Source organism: Pinus tabuliformis, chromosome 5_1, assembly GCF_031772625.1.
Source record: "Pinus tabuliformis cultivar Carrire ecotype Pingquan chromosome 5_1, CPIR1, whole genome shotgun sequence".
Classification (NCBI taxonomy): domain Eukaryota; kingdom Viridiplantae; phylum Streptophyta; class Pinopsida; order Pinales; family Pinaceae; genus Pinus; species Pinus tabuliformis.
In genome coordinates, this window is record NC_142305.1 from 602,110,766 (window position 1) to 602,118,332 (window position 7,567).

Genomic DNA, 7,567 nt, shown 5'->3' on the forward strand with positions numbered 1-7,567 from the left:
ATGCTCAGGCATTTGAGAGGTACCACAAATCAAGAATTATGCTTTGGTGGTTCAAACATTGCTCTACAGGGATATGTTGATGCAGATATGGTGGGTGATAGAGATAACAGGAGGAGCACAACAGGGTATGTGTTTACTGTAGGTGGAACAACTGCCAGCTGGGTCTCAAAACTGCAAAGTGTTGTTGCACTCTCAACAACAGAAGTAGAGTATGTTGCTGATACAGAGGATAATAAAGAAATTATTTGGTTACAAAGGTTTTTGGATGAATTGGGTAAGAAGCAGGAGTTGGGCAAGTTATACAGTGACAGCCAGAGTGCCATACATCTTGTAAAGAACTCTGCATTTCATTCCATGACTAAACATATACAGCTCAAGTACCATTTCATACGGTCAGCGTTGGAAGATGGACAGTTGAAGCTGGAAAAGATACACACTAGCCAGAATCCTGCAGATATTTTAACAAAAGTTGTAACCAGGGAGAAACTGAGAATTTGCTCAGTTTCAATTGGTCTTCAAGTATGACGAAGAAGACGAGAAACAGTAAGGTCCAAAGTGGAGTCATTGTCTAGCAAATGAAGCAGTGGTGGAGTTGCTATAATCAGTCTCCAAGTGGGAGATTGTTGGGTGTGGAGCCTGATTATCTTATGTATTCAAAGGTATTGCCGCATTGGACCCCAATTCATAATGCAGCGACAACGCCGCCCTTAAAATATTCGCTGCATAGGGGGTCCACGGGGGGTGATTGCGACCTTTGGGAGCCCCCCCCCTAGCGGGGGGATTGGGGCCAGCACCCCCAAAGCTAAGAATAGATGTAAAATTGCCTTGTAAAATGTTGTAATTTCGTATTCAATCTGGGCCATTCATTAGACGGAGATCTGATGGTAGAAGCTATGTTTAATTTAGGGTTTTTTGCCCTAGAAGGCAACCCCTCACTATATATGAGGGAATTTTATTGTGTCTATACATATTTGTATTCTGAGTGAGGAAGAGAGAGGAGATTGAGAGCAAAGAGGGAATTACAGCAGATTTGCTGTAAGTTGTATCTCTTTAGTTCATTGGATAATATAAAAGGAAGGACTGGTTGTTTCTCCGTGGAAGTAGCCCAAACTGGGTGAACCACTTATATCTGTGTCTCTCTTGTTTTATGCGTTTTCTATGTTTATATTTCTGCAATATATTATGTGTTCCATTGCTCTGTAATGTGTTATTTTCTAACAAGGAGGCAGTATTACCGATTGAGTGTGAGATCCCTTCCCTTCACCTAGTGGTTGAACTTCTCCCCAACACCCAACCATTAGAACAATGACTTATCATGCTTGAGCGTGCCTCTGAAGATCGTTGTATTTCTTTGCAAACCATTGAAGCGGCCAAAAAGCACACCAAAGCCCAATATGACTGAAAACTCCACCCTCATACCTTCCATGTAGATGATCTTGTTCTAGTGTATGACCAGCCCCATGATACCATGGGACGTGAGAAGTTCGAATCATTATGGATAGGACCTTACATCATTATTAAGGACTTAGGCAAGGGGGCATATATTCTGGAGGATTTCGAAGGCCAACTTCTCCCTAATCCTTGTAATGCACTCTACCTTAAGAAACTTTACCCATAGCATATCCCATTGATATGCATGTATTTATTTCTATCATGCATTTAGGTAGGTTGCATCATCTCATTTGTTGTCTTTTGCACCTTTCATATGGATCCGTCATCCACACTTTATATCGGTTATGCCGAAAGTGCGAGTCACTTCTCCAAGAATCTAGCCTTGGCAACATGGACCATTTTCACCCCCTTGCATACGTTAGTCTAGTCTAACGGCATGTGCATTAGGTCTCCCGCCAATAACCATGGCGAATATGATGTAGTGATAGGTTTATTAGTCGATGCCCTTTCTCATCACATCCTTCATCTTCATGTCCGTTTAGATTCCTTGTTGCTTGTCATGCAATTGTATGGTGTGTATCATGTGCATAACCAAGTCTTATTTAGAAAATTTCTACGAGTTAAGCTATTGGTACGTGAATTTGAAACCATTACTTTCAGCCATGTTCCTAGAGCCCAAAATAACTTTGTAGATACCATTGCAAATAACATTCTAGATTGGCATTTATCACATGTATACCACAAAAAAACAACCATAAACACAACACATCGTGAACCATCATCGTCATATAAAAGATGCATAATCACATTATGTATCACATAAAACATATAAGTGTTTGGATCCCATAGCTCTAAATACATTCGACATGCCCATAACATGTTACAAAAATCAAAACAAGGGGACCCACATGTCCCTGTCCCTAGTCACTGTCTGGTGGATCTCGCACCAAAGGCTCTACTCCACCTGCCCGTAGATCACGTACCGCCTGACCAACCATCGCCATGCACCGCATGATCCCTCGCCACTCTGAGGGAAGACTTGTACACTCATTTGTGTATTGATCGTCTAACTCATGCCACCCGCACTCATAAACTATGGTGAGGAGCACATCACATCTATGACGTATGTCAGCAAGTAGAGCATTGTATTCTGGACCCCGGCGTGACGATGATGTTCCCTGATCTATAGCCCCAGGTGTTGTGGCTCAACCTACATATCCTGACGATTTTGTCGATGTTATATCTACATACCACATATTTTACACTCAGTACCATATACATGTGATAAAAATATGAAATGCACCATAAAAATAGCAACTTAACACTTACCGTCTGGTCCCCATGCTCGTCCAGGTGGAAGTGGTAGGTCAGGATCACCTTGATAGTTCATCCCACTATAGGATAATCATCTATGTAAAGGGGCATCTGATCCCAGTGTGTGAAAAATTTGGGTCAGAACACACACTTGACCCCCCCTCCTCCCCCTCTCCGCAGTAGTTACCCCCAGCAGCGCATCCTGGGCTCTTGTGGGCCCCCATCCCAGCTCTATACATGAGGGCGAATGGTAGGTATCTTCTCAAAGAAGAAAACGCATAGCACTGTACCAAATGCACAGTTGTGGTTCACATGTCTCCTACATAGACTCAGTTTTTGTTTCACCGACGACAGCGTCATTTAGGCCCACCCATAGTAGGTCCTTGCCAATACACTCTCAACAAAAATAATTTTCCCACCAAAGATGTGGTGGAATGCCTGGCTATCCAGAATCCATAGCACTGTTGTGGTGATAGCTCGTGTCTCTAGCCTATCTAGATCACTGATTGGGATGGTTGTTCCCTTCACACGAACACCCTGTGGACAATGGCGATCCACAAACTCTGCAATGTTCCTCCCACGAGGCAATACTGAGTGTATATCTCCCACCACCCCTAAGGGGGGGGAGTGTTATAGGTCTATTTTGGCACATCACTCCCGATAATCAGATCAGTTTAAATTGGGTCTATCAAACCCTAATTTAGTTGCTACATGCCCTATACATGCCACCTCATTGATTGCTTTCATCCATGACAGTTTCCTGACTTCAAACCCTGCTGAAGTGCTTCTTTGGGTCACCAGCGCACCGCTGGTCAGGGGTAAGTGCTCTTCATATCAGGTAGCCCCATTCAAGGTTCTGTTATAGAGAACCTAAGCCCACTCAAGCCTGCATTGGACGAGAATCCTCGAAATGTTCATTGGATCCTCAGTATATTCCTCCTTTCTAGAGCCTTCTAGAAGGAACCCATCTCCTATCCTATCAAGATGAGCTCGACTTAGGATAGTCATTGATCATCTAATCCTCTATCCTCTCATCCTTTTGAACATGGAAACTAATCATCCAATTATGGAAAACCATTCAATGCCATATTAATGACAAAACCACTTGCATTCATCTATAAATTGACCTCCCATCATAGAGCCGAGGAGCTTGGATATTATAGAGAAATATTGTTGGTTTAGGGACTTGAAATAATTTTTAAGTAATGTTATGCTACTGGATTGATGTTGCTATTGGTGTGATGAGGGCTTGGACTAAGCTGGATGAGTGACACGAGATCGAACCACATTGGGTGTAACTTCTCCTTCTATCAATCAATAAAGTTGTTTGTTCCTTTTCCAATACTTTTGTCTATATCTATGATGAATGTATGTTCAAATGTTGTCGATTCCATTTGTTTACAATAAATATATCATATGCTTTGATTGTTGTCATCTTCTATTTATGTTGGCAGGTACCAATTGAGCAAATTTAGTTTGAGCGGGAGCGATGGGAGCAACTCAAAGGAGATCAAAGGAAGCGAAGGATCACAAGTAGGTTATTTTATATTATTTGTTTATTGTAGGAAAAGGTTAAACATCTTTACTTCAGTTGTTCTAAGTGTAACTACCCACTTAGAGAAGATATACTTATCTGTAGGTATAAATTCCGTATAACAGGGATTCTGGTCAAAAAATAAATATCCCGTAACGTGAACTCGATCATGTGCCCCTGCACCAGAAAGACCTCCCGGTCAGGATCCCAATAGCTCACGACCCTCAATAATAAGGGTTCACCTGCCCTCATTAATGGGTTCTCTAACAACTTAAGAACACCGCAGCGAGCTAGCGCCCCTCGAACCCCATGATCACTCTGAATCTCGGATTGAAGGGTGTCCAAATCTCACTCGCACCAGTTTATTTTCAACTCTGCTATACTTGTAAAATGCCACATGTCTTGTCAGTTCGAAGAACAAAACACTGGCCTTGACTGTCCAACCTACAGCCCCCACCAGGCTAGCATACCACTCTCCTTCTCAACTCCAAATCATAGTTTTATGCCCAAAACCTGCGAGCTCATAGGTTTGCCTCTCTTTCCTGCAAGCCAAAGTGTATTTCTAGGCCCAAAAAGTGTGATTCGGCCGAGAAGATAAGAAGGGGTTCCCCAGGGAGTTGTGAGTCACCAAAATCAAAAAATAAACCACTAAAACTGAAGAGATGAGTAAGCCCACCTACCTAAAAGTCGTAGATCCTAATTCTGATGGTCAGTATGTCTACTACGATCTCCACAATATTTAGGGCCTTTTCCTCCTCTCCAAATTCACCACAAATCACATAGCAAATGAATTCAAATTGGAGGGAAAACATCCTTTTTGGAAAAACCCACAGTTTTTCTGTTGCCCATTGCAACCAAACTGTAGCTCAGCTTGACGAACCGTCAGTGCCATTAGAAGGCTCTCATTGAGTACTATAATAGGTCTCTCTTAGGTTTTGATGATTTGACACTTCACCTAGAAGCAATTTTTCCAGGAACACTCTGTTGCCTCTTAAAATAAAATTTCTTCATATACAACACTTGTACTTTGGGGACCACCTTCCCTTGGTGCTTGTCATCTCACATGTCGATTTTCGTCATGGGAAACCATCATTTTCTCATGTTTTCATGGTCCCCACTGGGCCTATTCTGTGTGGCAGCATCATTGAGTCACCCTTGTTCAGAGCATCTGCAATGAGTCACCTTTGCATCCATGGAGTCTGTTTCACGTCCCATTATATCATGTCATAGTATTCCATCCATATTTGCATACCATTCATCCTGCATTGCCCATTTTTACCTTCAGTCATACTGTCCACCATCCCCTCCGAAGTCGAGTCAATTGTTGTCAGGTCAACCATGCACTTTATGCTCTGACAAGGGAAGTCGTATGTTTGTCCCCCAGTCCCATTTTCCCCATTTCCCCTAGTGTCAGTCCATTAGTCACATTTCTATTCTCCCTCATGCCTTAGTTGAGGATCTTCGTTTCCTCACCTATGGCAGGCCCTATTCTATTGACATCAGCACATCTATTCCAGAATATCAACCTAGAGGGTGGTGTATCTTGGTTCTGGCTTCCACTCTTGTTCGGTGCCTCGAATCAAGGAAAGGGAGTCATCATTTCCCTTTGACTTGATTGTGTCATGCTCTTTATTCATACACTTGATGGTCCAGTGATGCAGCAGATTGTACTAGTGAATCACGGGTGTGTGAGAGATGTTTCAGACCTCATGAGGGGGTGTCCCTTTAGGTAGCCCCCCACATTCTCGGATGACTTCATATTATGCTACAGCCTTAGATACAGTTCCACAGATTTCATGGCTTCGGTTCCTACCGCTTGCAATGATCATAGTATGCATGTCTCCTTCAGATGATCCATTCATTTTTGCGAAGCGCTTTTCCTATTCAGAAAGGCTTCTTTGGTTGTTATACCCTCCCTCCCACCCATTTTTTGAGGGAAGGTCCATTATATCTCATGTACTCAGATGTTATTGTATTCATTCATGGCTCATGTTTTTCTAGGCACATTATGTATATGGGACACATTGTATTATTTTCTGGCTCATTTATGCCAGCATGTCATGTACCATTCAGCATGTACTTTATTGCTCAGTTTCATTTTTCTAGGCGCATAATTATTTTTTATACTAAGTTATCTCAGTAGGTATAGGTATGCCTCCCCTTCCTCACTGAGATTAGCTACCACAGCATAAAATGGGACTTACATCAATTAGATAGTCTTGCCCCCTATGTTACTATCCTCTTTCGATTTAGCTCCATTGGTCTCTCTCTCTCTCTCTCTCTCTGACGCCCCTTCGGTGTGTAGTGATTGTGTCCTTACAATGTACTTTGGTCATATTTTTTGCTCCTAACACTCATACATTGGGGGGAAATCTATTATCACCAAAAATTGATCATCTAGCCATAATTTACTAGATGGATCAAAGTACACCATGTAGGGCCAATTTTACCATAGTAAAATTGATTTCAGTGTAAGAAATTACTTCATAAACCACATTTGTTACGTCATTTCTAATTAAACCCATGAAGAATAATTAAATAAATCATTATTTATTTAATTATTTTATAGGAATAATTAATTAAACCATTGTTTAACTAATATTCCTTGTCATATTTGACCTAGTTATGAGAATTTTTTTTTCCACTAGAAAAATCGTAATCTTTCATTAACTTTGAAAAATTACATATTGTAGATGCAGGATGCATATGCTGTATCCGTCAGCCTCTATGGGCTCAGTCAAAATTTGTAAAAAGTTCAAAAAATAACAGTATACTGACCAGATACATCATGCAAGATGTTCATAAATAAGTCCTTCTATTTCGTCTGTACATTTGCCACGCAGGGCCATTTATATATCCTATACAATATATTCAAAATATATCTGTTCAAAATTCCAAAAAAAGATAATCAGCTCATGGGCTCTCAGCCCTGTGATAATGAAGATCTATGTAAGGGCGGTGATAGTAGTGGTATGCATTTGTCCCTCGCTGTTCCTGGATCATCCACTCTCCTCTGGGAAGTATCATGGCCGCCTTGGATAGCTCGTCAGCACTGCTGTTATGTTCCCTGTAAATATGATTGCATGTGATATTATTAAATTGAGCCTTGAAAATGTTTATTTCATCCATAATATTACTGAGTGTGTGAATGTGACAAGCAGTAATATTATTGAACCAATTTATGATGATCTTCGAGTCTCCATAAATATTAATGCTCATGCAGTTATGCCCCAAAGAGAAATGCAAGAGATGACGAAGAGTGATGAGTTCAGCAAAATTATTTGTTCCAACCCCTAATCCCATCTTGACTTTGAAGTAATGATGTTC